Raw genomic sequence first — 14093 nt, 5'->3', positions numbered from 1 at the left:
TCGTCGGAGACGTGTTTGGAGGCAACCCGATCAGGCTGAACTCCTTAGACACACTGTCCAGCGAGTGCAGCAAGGTGGAGGTTCCCTTCTCTTTTGGGTGGCATTATGTGGGGCCGACGTACGGTGGTCATGGAAGGGGCCATAACGGCTGTGCGATATGTGAATGCCAACCTCCGACCGACAGTGCAAACACATCGTCAGCATATTGGCGAGACATTCGTCTTCATGGATGACATCTCGCGCCCCCACGTGCACATCTTGTGAATGACTTCCTTCAGGATAACAACTTCGCTCGACTACAGTGACCAGCATGTTGTCCAGACCGGAACCAGCCTTGATGAACTTGCAGATAGTATGCCACGACGAATACAGGCAAGCATCAATGCAAGAGAACGTGCTACTGGGTATTAGAGGTACCGGTGTGTACAGCAATCTGGACCACCACCTCTGAAGGTCTCGCTGCATAATGTTACAATATGTAATGTGTGGTTTTCATGAGCAATAAGAAGGGCGGAAATGATTTTTATCTTGATCTCTATTCCAATTTTCTGTACAGGTTCCGGAATTCTCTGAACCCAGGTGATACAAAACTTATTTAGATGTGGGCAGTAACATATTGAGACAAGTCCCACATACCTTACAGCGTCCATGGGATTTTTCTGAGTACACAAATTTCCAGACATTAAGCTGAACTAGTTTGAGTTAAGAAAACGTATCTTAAGTGCTCTGCTAGTGTATAAGTTTAGTGTACAAGGGCGTGCTGAAAAGTAATTCTTTCAAATTTTTCACGTGAATGCTCTTATCGCTTTTGAATAAATTAAACTTTATTAACTCTCTACATCTTTATTCTTCTTGTCTACATGTTTATAATCATAATCACGCTCGCGATGAACACATTTCTCCCAACGAGAGACCAGTTTGATACCGTCACTGTAGATTGTTTGACAATGTTGACGGAGCCATAGCGGTCTTTTATGTTTTGCAAAGGGATGAAAATCGGATGGGACCAAGTCGGGACTGTACGGATGGTCATTGACGACAGTAATCCGAAGGCGTCGGATTGTTACACATGACGCAAAGCTCATTTGTCGTCTGGCATTGTCGTGCTCGGCGAGAGGGCGCGCCATGTGCGGACGAACTCTTAGAATTGGTACTTTCAATGTACTGAAGGTTTCGCAGTACCTTGCAGCGTTTATAGTGGTGCCATTAGGCATGAACTGCGAGTAACGCCACACTTTAAACATCAAGTAACACAGAAAGTGTCATTTTGCTTGATGAAGGTTCGATCTTGAAGTTTTTTGGCGTCGGTGAAGTCCGCTGGATAAAAATAGTGAACTCAGCTTACATCACCTAGCACGTCCGCCTCCGTAGCGCAGCTGTAGCGTTACCGCCCACGACGCAGGGGGGCCCGGGTTCGATTCCCGGCAGGGGACTGGGCGTTGTGTGTCCTTCATCATCATTCTCATCGTCATTGACCCGCAATTCTCCGAAGTGGCGTCAACTAAAAGGACTTGCAATACGACGGCAGAACCCAGACGGGGATATCCCGCCCAAAAAATGCCATACGATTATTTCATTCCGTCACCTGACACAGCGGTGTTAAGGAACCCATTAGCCTCACGCCCAAAATGCGAATGAAATAGTTGACACATGTGCAGTCTCCTATGTTTTGTCAGGACTGAGCATTCGAGGCAGCCACTGAATAAGCACTTTTCTTCAATGCATTCTGCAATGATGGCCTGTACTCGCTCTCGTGCTATAGCACAGTTACCTGTCACCTGTGTCTGTGTTATCCGACGATCCTGCCAGATGATTTCATCAATCGCCGGCCTGAGTGGCAGTGCGGTTCTAGGCGCTACAGTCTGGAACCGAGCGTCCGCTACGGTCGCAGGTTCGAATCCTGCCTCGGGCATGAATGTGTGTGATGTCCTTAGGTTAGCAAGGTTTAATTAGTTCTAAGTTCTAGGCGACTGATGACCTCAGAAGTTAAGTTGCATAGCGCTCAGAGCCATTTGAACCAGCCATTTCATAAATCCGATTCCAATACATCTCGTCTGTTGGCGTACGTGGTCGTCCACTCCAAGTTATGTCGCACACATTGAGGTTAGCACCGCCGTTTGTTTTGTTACGAACACGAACAACACGACGTCGCACATCATGGATGTCGACACAATCAACCATATAGAGCTTACATTATCGTGTGGATTTCAACAGGGGGCACGCCTTCTGAGGTTAGAAACTGGATTACAGCAGGCTATTTCTCACACGCCGACACAGTTACACCCTTCCATGTTATATATTACAGTTCGGTGGCCTCTAACGGCAGAGGGTTGCACCTTGCGTCAGCGAAGCGAGACGGTCGAGTGAGTAATTTTCATGAGGGGTAATTCCCCAACCGATATTGAAACCAGAATAAAAAATTCACAGACATTATTTTTCAGCTCACCCTCGTATGTAATTAACTTCTGGACCAGTAAATATGCACCTCTAAACAGGCAATCCATCTTACGTGAAACTCTCCGAGTGTGGAAGATGTAAGTAGGATCGCCTATCTTAAGAAGCATGGAATGTTGCCGGGACAGTTTTCTTTTGCATACTCTGTGCAGTATACTGTACCTCCAATCTTGGGCTGTTGAGTGTAAGCCAGTTAGAAGAATAGAAGCATATTCGTAGTATTTTTAATTGATCGAACTATGGGTTCTAGGAATTACATTGTCTATTGGATTAACAAAAAACTACACCCAAGTTACCCTTGTTTCACAGACTTTATTACTACTGTACGATCTACAGGGTGACAATTATTGAATTATATGAAAAAAACGTAAATTACAAACGCAGGGTTGCACATGCATTATTCAACCTGTAAACGTTACCACAGACATTCGGATTTACGTTATGACTTGCCTTCCATCATTGGCGATGATGTGGCGCAGACGAATAGCGAAATTCTGCATGACCCGCTGAAGTGTCGAAACACTGACGCTGTCCACGACCCTCTGAATGGCTGTTTTCAGCTCAGCAAATGTTTTGTAGTTATAGCTGTACACCTTGTCTTTCATACAGCCCCACAAAAAGGAGTCGCATGTGTTCAGATCCAGAGAATATGGCGCCCCTGGGTACCCCAGAGCCAGAATGCGGGCACCAAAGTGCTCATTCAGGACATCAAACACTCTCCTGCTTCGATTGTGTCGAACTCTGTCTTGAAACAACTACATTTTGTGGAAATCAGGGTCACTTTGGATAATGGAGATGAAATCATCTTCCAAAACATTCATTTACCGTTTGATGGTCACCATGCCATCAAGGAATGTCGCACCAATTATTCCGTTAGTGATTCATTTGTCCGTGTCACTGGTGACCATATGACGCTCAGGACACCTGTCAGCGCACCTTCCATTGTGACTATGCACGCCGTAACAGTACTGAGTTTAGAGGCGAGCAATGTGTGCAACATTCATTCTCGCGTACAACCACCCCCCACCGTATTCCTGTCGAACAGCTGCAGCCATTTGAACAATATCGCATTGTGAGCCTTCGGGAAGCTGGACGGACGTATCTACTGCTGCGCGTTTTGGGCACAACGTATCATCTGTTTCACGCTGTTTTCAACAATGGTCTGCACAACATTCCCACACATGTAGACCAGATTCCGGACATCCGTGTAGTACAGACTCACCTCAGGAAGAACGAGTTGTGCAGGCAACAGTGGCCCGCCGAATATAATCCAGTGACGAAATCCGGACACATGTCGCATCATGGATCATTTGGGAACCATCTGCTAGCAGAGGGATTAAAATCACGTGTGCCTCTGACCAGACTATCGCTGACACCGACACTACAATGCCTTGCTATTCTGAAGTCGCGAAAGAGTTGACTAGGGACTGGAATGTCGCTCCGTAGTCTTCAGTGATGAGAGTAGGATCTGCCCGCATGTACACTTTTGTATGGTGTAGACCTGATGAGTTGCCTATTTCAGAGTGCATCTGCCTAATGCTGGCAGTGCTAGGGGCGAAGGGGCATCCGGTACAGTTAACGGTCACATTTTGTGTTTCTGCATAGTAAAGTAACCAGTGCCCGGTGCAGTGGAAAGTCTGATAGCCCCGTATTACTCTCATTTCTCCAAAATTAAGATGTGCTTTTTCAGCGAGGTAATGCTCTTGAACTTCATCTGCAGCAACGCAATATTCTCTTCATAGTTTACGAAAACTGACATGTCCATCAAGATCAACAGACCTTTAGCCAATTGAGAGACTCGATGAAGCTAGAGCTTGCTTGTTCTATATGCTCTGGAAGAAGTATTGCCGAATTGCTACAACAGGTTTGGGCAATATATCGCAAAATGCCATTCGCTACCCTTATGAGCGTTGGCATCAAAGAATTAACATCACCCCTAGAGGGGTACATTGTGCATTCATGCGATCTCTTGGCCACCCTTTCCTATGACATGGGTGTTTCATCTGGTCTGAATCTCGTATCGTATACTTCTACAATGATGATCTTATCTACCACCTACATTTTCAATTGAATGACTATTTCCTTCACGGCATGTGCATTTTTCTCTGGCAGTGTATATCGGTTCTTCACATTATCTCTGTTGATGATTTTGACACAGTTACTCGAAGATAAGTATATTAGAAAATTCATTACGAAAAATTTTACAAAACATTGGTGTTTAGCTATGTGCACAGGAATGGGAATTTGTGCTGTTATCTATTTGTTAATTAAGAACCAATGTCCTTCACTAATGTAGGGTATGTAATATTTCTTAAAAGGGATGATAATTGAGTTGACTTTGCTCATTAAATATAAAATGTGAGGATACACACATCTGTTTCTTTATTTCTGATATTTCAAGATGAGCTTCCCACTCTTTCCTTCTGCGTGTAGGACTTCTGCATCAAGTTATATGTTTATGGTTGCCGTTTAGGCAATTTTCTGTAACGAAAATTGCACGACTTATAGAAATATGAGGAACTGCATCAAATCAGTTTTTGAACTGTAGATCACAACAACACCATTCCAGTCTCTGTCTTCCCCTATAGTTTTTCCCTCCGCAGCTCCCTCTAGTACCATGGAAGTTAATCACTGGTGTCTTAACACATGTCTAATCATTCGGTCCCTTCTTCTAGGCACCGTTTTTCATATACTCCCTCCTTCGCTGACTCTACACAGAACGTCATCGTCACTTTTTCTTCTACAGCATCACATGCCTAACGATTAGATTCCTTTCTGTTGTTGGATACCGACTATCCATGATTCCCTACGTGCTGCGCTCCAAACGTACAATTCCAGAAATGTCTCCTATGTTGGATACCGATAAACTTCACTTGGACACTCTCTCCGGCGGTATTCCGCAAGGTTACCGCCCTTCGGTTGTGCCATTCTAGCACTAATCGCAGCGCTAGTTTTGCAGGTGCCAGCCAGCCAGCCAGCCAGCCAGCTAGCCAGCGGAGAGGCAGCAGCAGCTGCAGCGGCAGCCCCGTCCGCGGCAGCGGCGCCAGCTGCGGCATTCCTGCCAGTCGGCGTCAGCTTCTGCTTCCGCGCCAGCAGCGTGGGACTCTGGTCGTCGTCCGTCTTCGTTTCGTCCGTCTTCGTCTGTCCCCAGTTTTCTTCTCCTTCTTCTTCTTCTTCTTCTTCTTCCCCTTTCCTTTTTGTCCTGTGTACGTTTCTATATCCTTCTCATCATGTCAGGCCCCACCACGACTACGACCACTACTACCACAGCCATAGTCTACACGTCCCCCTCTGCCGCCACCACCACCATTACATGGTGTGCCCAGTCACTCCCCCCTCTTTCCATCCCTCCTCTTCTCACTCTCCCTTCGCCTTCGCTCTTTGTCGCCCCCTCTCCAGCTTCTTCCTCCCGCTCCTCTCCCTCTGATCCTTTCCCCCCACTCCCCCAGCCTGTTACCGCAGCTCCAGCTAGGGTGGTGGCCCATCGGGCCTCTGCCCACGCCCAACTCTCCCCACGGTCTTCGCCGTCACCGCCACCGCCGTCGCCTTCACCGTCACCTTCACCGTCACCATCTCCGGCGCCGTCTGCTACGTCCACGCCTGGGCCTGCCCGTTCCCGCCACCTCCCTATAGCTCCCATCCCTCATGTCACCACCCACCCTTCTGCCGCCGTTAAACGCCCTAGTGGCACCGCCACCTCCTCTGCTCCCAAAAAGGCCCCGCCCCATCCTCCTTCCCCCTACCAGGATGCCATGGACGTCGCCCCACCTGCCCCTGCTCCCTCCACTTCCTCCTCCTCCCCCCCCCCCATCTTTATACAAATACCTCCTCTCCCGTCCGGAACCTTCCCTTCTCGAGGCCCGGAATCTCTCCCTCCTCCTCAACACGTCCCTGGTGCCCCCGTCTCTCTCCTCACTCCCAGACGGGATTCCGTTCTCATCTCCTCCCCCAGCCCCACCCTCCATTCTGACATCCTCTCCCGCCTCCCCATCACCTGTTTTGGCCCCATCGCTTCCCTCACCCCTGCTCCTTCTCCAACTCCCACCCGCCAACCCCAACCCCCACGTCGCCTGACGACCCTCACCACTGTGATCACTCGGCTCAGTCTGACGATCACGGAGGAGGAGGTGTTAGTGGAGCTCAAGGCGCATCCCACACTGGAGGTGCGGGCGGTCCGCCGCATTTTCAACTCGTCTGGCTCCACCTGCCTTATATGGGTTTTCTCCGAGGAAGCCCCCTCCATTGACTGTCTATTGAAGGAGGGTGCCCTCTTCTTCCACCAGCGCTATAAGGTCGACCCCTCCCGTTCTCCTCCTCAATCCCTGTGCTGCCAGAGGTGTCTGCGCTATAACGCACACCCAACAGCTGAGTGCCACGAGGCCCCCACCTGCCCACATTGTAAACAAACCCACTTCCTCTGGCAGTGCCCTAACCTACAATCCCGTCCCTCCTGCAATACCTGCAATCTCCCCTTCCCACCTACTCCCAAAAGTGTAAAGCCCGACCCCCTCCGACCACTCCTGAACTCACTGTACCTGTCCGTCCTCTGGACGCTCCCACCCCTCTTGGCAATTCCCTTCGGCCCCCACCCCTCGCCACCGCTGAGGACATCATCAGGTTCCTCACCATTGTCTTACAAAACGTCCACCCTTTATAGCGCCATCACACCCTTCAACAGGTCTCCCTTGCCACCCGTTCCATTTTCCACTTGAAAATGTATGCCACCTACTCCAACAACCAGGCCCATTTCACCTTCTCCCGTCTTAACACCCTTGTCTTAATCCCTGTCATGGCGCGACAGCACTGTATCCTTTTCAACAACATCTGTTCCCTTCCCACCAACAAGAACCTCTTCCTGCACACATTTGCCACCCACTGCGTGGATGCCTTCCTCCTCAATGAAACTTTCCTCCAAACCCACCACACTGTCCACACGTCGCCCTACCTCCTTCACCGCTCCGATAATCCCCTCCCGAATGCGCGTGGCGGAGTTGCAATTGGTCACCACCGCCAGATCCCAGTACGGCTCCAACCTCTCCTTCCCTACCCCACCGAACACCTGATCCTTAGTCTCTTCTTCCCTGGCCTTACCGTCACCTGCGCCACCATCTATGTCCGCCCTAACGTCCCTATTCCCTTCGACTTCCTCTCCCACACTGACCGTACCTTCTCCTCCTATGTGATCGCCGCCGACCTCAACATCCATAGTCGTTCCGCCGCCCAGTTACTGTGGTGGCATCGGTTCCTCTCCTCCCTTCAAGGGGACCTCATCCCCATCCCCCAGCAAACCCGTCCCGAATTCAACTCCACTCCCGATGTTATCCTTTCCTCCCCTAACCTCTTTGGCCACATAACGGTGGATGTCCTGGTGCCTATTGTTAGCGACCATCTCCCTATCCCCACTATTTCCGACGGTCGTCGCTCCCGCCCCGACCTTCGTATTGACCCTCCACCAAAGTATATTCATGACTATTCCCGTGCCAACTGGAATGCCTACCGGGATACCCTCTCCAACCAGGTCGATAGCCACCCATTCACCTACCGCCACCCTGACAATGTAACCCATGCCGCCTCCTTTCTCCAGCAGACCTTATCTGAGGCCATGGAGGCCCACGTCCCTACTGTCGCCATCCACCCCTACCTTCCTACCTTACCCCCCACAGGCTGTCCTCCTCCTCCGTGAATCCCGTCGTCTCTACCATGCCTTCCTCCACACGCGTAACCCGGACACATTACGACGCCACCAGCAACTCCAGTGACACACTCGTAATTTGCTCGCAGCCGAGAAACGCTGGGATTGGCGACAGACATGCACCCGTTTGAGTGCTACCCTACCTATCAACTCGTCCAAGTTCTGGTCAGCCCTCCGTCGCCTTACTGGAACTAAACCCTCCCCCTACTATCCTCTCCTCCATAATGATCACCAATTCCCTGACACCCTTAGTAATGCCAATCACTTTGCATCCTACCTCTCCGATGTATTTTCCATCCACGACGATCCCCGGTTCGATTACTCCCTCTTCCCGGATGTCCGAACTGACACCTCTTTCCCTCCCCTAGCGCCTGGTTTCCAATACTTGGACAACATTGCACACACAGAACTCAATGCCCCTATCACTACACAGGATCTCTTTGCTACACTCCGCACAAAACGCAACACCGCTCCTGGTCACGATCGTGTCACCTACCGTCACCTTCGTGAAGCTCCTGTCTCTTTCCTCTCCACCCTGTCCAGGCTCTACAATGTAGTCCTGTCCACCGGTTACTACCCCGACATGTGGAAAACCTCACGTATCCTGATGTTCCTTAAACCTGGTAAACCGCCATCCGCCGTCTCCTCCTACCGTCCCATCAGCCTTACCTCGGTCTTCAGCAAGGTCCTAGAATCTATACTCACCCGCTGCATCCACCAGCATCTCTATCAGCACCTCCTCCTTCCCATCACCCAGTGTGGCTTTTGGCCATCCTTCTCTTCCGATGATCTTCTCCTTCACCTCACTCATCTCCTTTCAGAACAGCTTAATTCCCGTCGCTCTGCAATCTTCCTCTCGCTGGACCTCGAACGTGCTTATGACTGCGTATGGCATTCCGGTCTCCTCTGCAAGCTCCAAACCTTCGCCCTTCCTATTAATTACGTCCGTCTGATCGGCTCCTTTCTCTCCCGCCGTCCTTCCTACGTCACCATCCATAACACAGATTCTTACACCTTTTTTCCCTCCGCCGGTGTGCCTCAAGGCTCCGTCCTCTCCCCCCTTCTGTACCTTTTGTATACAGCGGACATGCCGCCGCCGTCACCCCCGTCCACCTTCTCCAGTTTGCCGATGACACCGCCTTCCTTGCCCTTGCCCCCACCCTGCAGCGCTCTGAACATCTTCTCCAATACCATCCTGACCGGTTCACCGCTTGGTGCTACCAGTGGTTGCTCAAGGTCAATCCCTCCAAAACCCAGGCGATCATTGTAGGCAAAACCCCCCCTACCTTCCGCCTCCTTGATTTCTATCTCACTATCTATGGCCGTCCTATCGCCCTCATCCCCACCCTCAAGTACCTTGGCGTCACCCTCAACCATCGACTCTCCTGGACCCCACATCTCCAGACAATCCAAGCCAAGGCACACTCCCGGCTCCATCACCTCAAGCTCCTTTCCGGTCGTACGTGGGGTCTGGACCCCTCCACCATACTCCACATCTATAAGTACCTCATCCACCCTATCCTTTTTTATGCCCATCCGGCCTGGATCTCCGCCCCCGCTACCTTTTGCAAATCCCTCCAAATCCTTGAACGCCATGCTCTCCGCCTCGACTATCGCATCCGTCTCCCCTCCCCCATGCTGATCCTGTACAATCTCCTTCCATTCTCCCACCTCCTCCTTTTCCTTGAGAGGATACAGATCCAGTACACCTCACGCAAACTCGATCCTCCTCACCCGCTTGTCTCGCCCATCCTCTCCCGCCCCCGCTCGCAGCCGTGCCTGTATTCCCACGTCCCACCCGGTCTCCATCTCTCTACCCTCCTTACCCTCTCCCAAGGTGGCTTCCGCCAGCTCCCCCTCCCTGATGATGTCCTCCTTCCCTCCATATCCACTCCTACCAACTTTGATCCTCCTTCCACCTTCCTCTCTCTGTTCCTTTGGGCATCCTCCTTCCCTCATACGTTTCTCCCCACTCCTCCCCTGGGCTTCCCCTCCCCTGTCCCTCTACTCCTCCTCTCATCTCCTCAGCCACTGGCGTCTTTGTTCTCCCCTCTCCACCCCCACCCCCCCCACCCCCGTCCTTCTTCACCTCTTTGCAGGTCCCCGGACTCGTACACGCTACGTGTACTTTCGCGCGCCGGAGATCTTCGCCATCAGTGTCTTGTGTGTGCCGTCGTGTTTAGTGTTCAGTGTTCACCGTCGCACTCCATCGTTCACCTTTGCCATCACCGTCTTCTGTGTTTGTGCGTCGTGTCAACAGTTTCAAGTGTGGACTATCGTCGAGTGTGAACGGCTCCGTGTTTGCCTTTCTGTGTCAACTGTTTTCTTAACCATCGTTCTGTAACCTATGTGTAATCTCTCTGTTTTTTCTCATCTTGTATCCTCTGGCTGAAGAGCAGCATAGAACGCTGCTGACAGCCTGCCTGTTGTACAGATTTTAAAATTACAATAAAGAAAAAAAAAACTTCTCTTGGCCGGGTATGCCATCTTTTCTAGTACTTGTCTGCTTTTATGTCTTCATTGCCTCGTCCGTCAGGGGTTATTTTGCTTTTAAAGTAGCAGAAATTATAACTTTGTGGCCAGGGTACTACGCTTCTCGTTATTCCCATTTACTCTATTCTTCATTAATTTTGTCTTTTACCCATTTACTCCAATCGACTTTCTGTACTCAATGGACTGCTTGTGCCTTCACTTTAAGTGAGGACAGTAATAACATCAGTGAATCTTGCCTTACACATTCCCTCACCCTGAATTTTAATCCCACTCTTGAAGCTTTCTTTTATTTCCGTCATTGCTTTTCCGATGTGTAGACCGAACGTCAGGGGCACCTCTTTCAGTCCGAGGATTTCGTTCTTGATCTTCCAGTGTTATCGTTCTCTCTTGGTTCTTATACATATTATGTATCACTTGTATTTCCATATACCTTACTAATTTTTTCTCTGATTTTCCATCATATTGCCCACTTTACATTGTCAGTCGCTTCTTCTAGATCGACATACTCTATGTGAGTGTCTTGATATTTCTTCAATATTATTTCCATTATCACGCGCTAACTCAGAACTGCCTCCCTGGTGCCTTTATCATTCCTAAAGTCAAATTTATTTCCACTCAACCGTGTATTATTCTTATCAGCAGGTCCGACGCTTTATGTCTTAGGCGCTTACCTGCGTTTGCTACCTTCGGAATTGTGGAGATGATTTTCTTTTCCGAAAGTCTGATGGTGCGTCACCAGTCACACAGTTTCCAAACACCCCCAACGGTTTTCGAAACTTCGATGAAATGATATCCACCCCTTTTGCTCTATTTGATCCCAAGTCCACGAGAGCTCATTTCTGTTCTGACTCTAATATTGGATCCCCTATGTCATCCACATCGATTTATTTGCACACTTCATGTAACCAGTCTTGCTCACTGAAGGTGATATTGATTTTTTTATATAATGAGTCAATCGTTCCGACGACGTTTCATGTTTCGATTTCTTCACATTTTTGCAGCAGTCATTTCACCTTGTCTTCCTGTTTATGTCATTCCTAAGTGCTTCACAGTGCGGTATTCTTGCGTTTTCATGGATATGAGTATTTTAGTACTTCCTCATTTCGTCGATCGATTGAAGTATTTCATCTGTTTCGCATGGTTTCATCGCGGTTACTTCCATTGTACCTATGCTTTTCTGTTCAGTATCTATGATTGCCATTTTAGAGACGTCCAGTCCTCTTCATCCGAACTGATAATTGTTATATTTCTTACAACAGTGTTCTTAGCGAACTTCAAACGCGTCTCATTATACTTCAGTGCTTCAGTATCCAACTTCTCTCCAACACGATTCTTCAGGGCAATTCTCTTCGACTTCATCTTGTTCTTCATCATCATCAAATAGTGGTCAGCTTTTATATCGTCTTCTCGATATACCTTACAATCCATTATTAAATTTCGAAATCTCTGTCTAACCGTAAGCTGGAATCCTCCTTGTCTCAGCGTGTTTTTCAGTATACCACCTCTCCTTGTGGTTCTAAAGTAATCTTTCTCCTCGTTCATTCCTCCTGTGAAGCCCATATTTTCCCTCAATGCTTCCTTTTTTTCCCTTCTGTCACAACAGGTTTCCAGTCCCCATTATTACTAGAGTTTCATTTCTCTTTAAATACTGATTTCCACATCAATATCCTCGTGTACCTTCTCTAAGTCTTCGTCTTCTACTTGGAACGTCGACATATATACTTGAACTACAGCTGACAGCGTTGGTTTTCCGTCGAGTCTGATGAGAACAACCCAGTCACTGATGTTGCCCTACTTTCCTGCTCATTATGAAGCTTACTGCACTTATACACTCCTGGAAATTGAAATAAGAACACCGTGAATTCATTGTCCCAGGAAGGGGAAACTTTATTGACACATTCCTGGGGTCAGATACATCACATGATCACACTGACAGAACCACAGGCACATAGACACAGGCAGCAGAGCATGCACAATGTCGCACTAGTACAGTGTATATCCACCTTTCGCAGCAATGCAGGCTGCTGTTCTCCCATGGAGACGATCGTAGAGATGCTGGATGTAGTCCTGTGGAACGGCTTGCCATGCCATTTCCACCTGGCGCCTCAGTTGGACCAGCGTTCGTGCTGGACGTGCAGACCGCGTGAGACGACGCTTCATCCATTTCCAAACATGCTCAATGGGGGACAGATCCGGAGATCTTGCTGGCCAGGGTAGTTGACTTACACCTTCTAGAGCACGTTGGGTGGCACGGGATACATGCGGACGTGCATTCTCCTGTGGGAACAGCAAGTTCCCTTGCCCGTCTAGGAATGGTAGAACGATGGGTTCGATGACGGTTTGGATGTACCGCGCACTATTCAGTGTCCCCTCGACGATCACCAGAGGTGTACGGCCAGTGTAGGAGATCGCTCCCCACACCATGATGCCGGGTGTTGGCCCTGTGTGCCTCGGTCGTATGCAGTCCTGATTGTGGCGCTCACCTGGACGCCGCCAAACACGCATACGACCATCATTGGCACCAAGGCAGAAGCGACTCTCATCGCTGAAGACGACACGTCTCCATTCGTCCCTGTATTCACGCCTGTCGCGACACCACTGGAGGCGGGCTGCACGATGTTGGGACGTGAGCGGAAGACGTCCTAACGGTGTGCGGGACCGTAGCCCAGCTTCTTGGAGACGGTTGCGAATGGTCCCCGCCGATACCCCAGGAGCAACAGTGTCCCTAATTTGCTGGGAAGTGGCGGTGCGGTCCCCTACGGTACTGCGTAGGATCCTACGGTCTTGGCGTGCATCCGTGCGTCTCTGCGGTCCGGTCCCAGGTCGACGGGCACGTGCACCTTCCGCCGACCACTGGCGACAACATCGATGTACTGTGGAGACCTCACGCCCCACGTGTTGAGCAATTCGGCGGTACGTCCACCCGTCCTCCCGCATGCCCACTATACGCCCTCGCTCAAAGTCCGTCAACTGCACATACGGTTCACGTCCACGCTGTCGCGGCATGCTACCAGTGTTAAAGACTGCGATGGAGCTCCGTATGCCACGGCAAACTGGCTGACACTGACGGCGGCGGTGCACAAATGCTGCGCAGCTAGCGCCATTCGACGGCCAACACCGCGGTTCCTGGAGTGTCCGCTGTGCCGTGCGTGTGATCATTGCTTGTACAGCCCTCTCGCAGTGTCCGGAGCAAGTATGGTGGGTCTGACGCACCGGTGTCAATGTGTTCTTTTTTCCATTTCCAGGAGTGTACTATGCTCTGCTGATGTTGCTATTATCCTACACTCGTCTGACCAGATGTCATTTTGTTTCACTTACCCACGCTGTATCTAAACTAAGCCCCTGCATTTCCATTTCCAAATTTTCTAGCTTTTCTACTGCTTTCCAGACTCTGACATTCCATGCTACCAGATTCAGAGTCTTGTCTCTTATTTGATTATTTCATATTTTTCTA

At 49.8% G+C, this 14093-nt stretch overlaps 1 protein-coding gene across 1 annotated transcript in view; it reads right to left on the bottom strand.

The window, feature by feature from the left end:
* Positions 1-14093, bottom strand: part of LOC126278144 (uncharacterized) — a 352141-nt gene that overhangs the window by 126217 nt on the left and 211831 nt on the right. The gene's annotated exons all lie outside the window — the stretch shown is intronic.

This window comes from Schistocerca gregaria, chromosome 6 (genome assembly GCF_023897955.1).
Source record: "Schistocerca gregaria isolate iqSchGreg1 chromosome 6, iqSchGreg1.2, whole genome shotgun sequence".
Classification (NCBI taxonomy): Eukaryota; Metazoa; Arthropoda; class Insecta; order Orthoptera; family Acrididae; genus Schistocerca; species Schistocerca gregaria.
The sequence above is the reverse complement of the archived record's forward strand: the minus strand, read 5'-3'. Positions and strand labels throughout refer to the sequence as shown.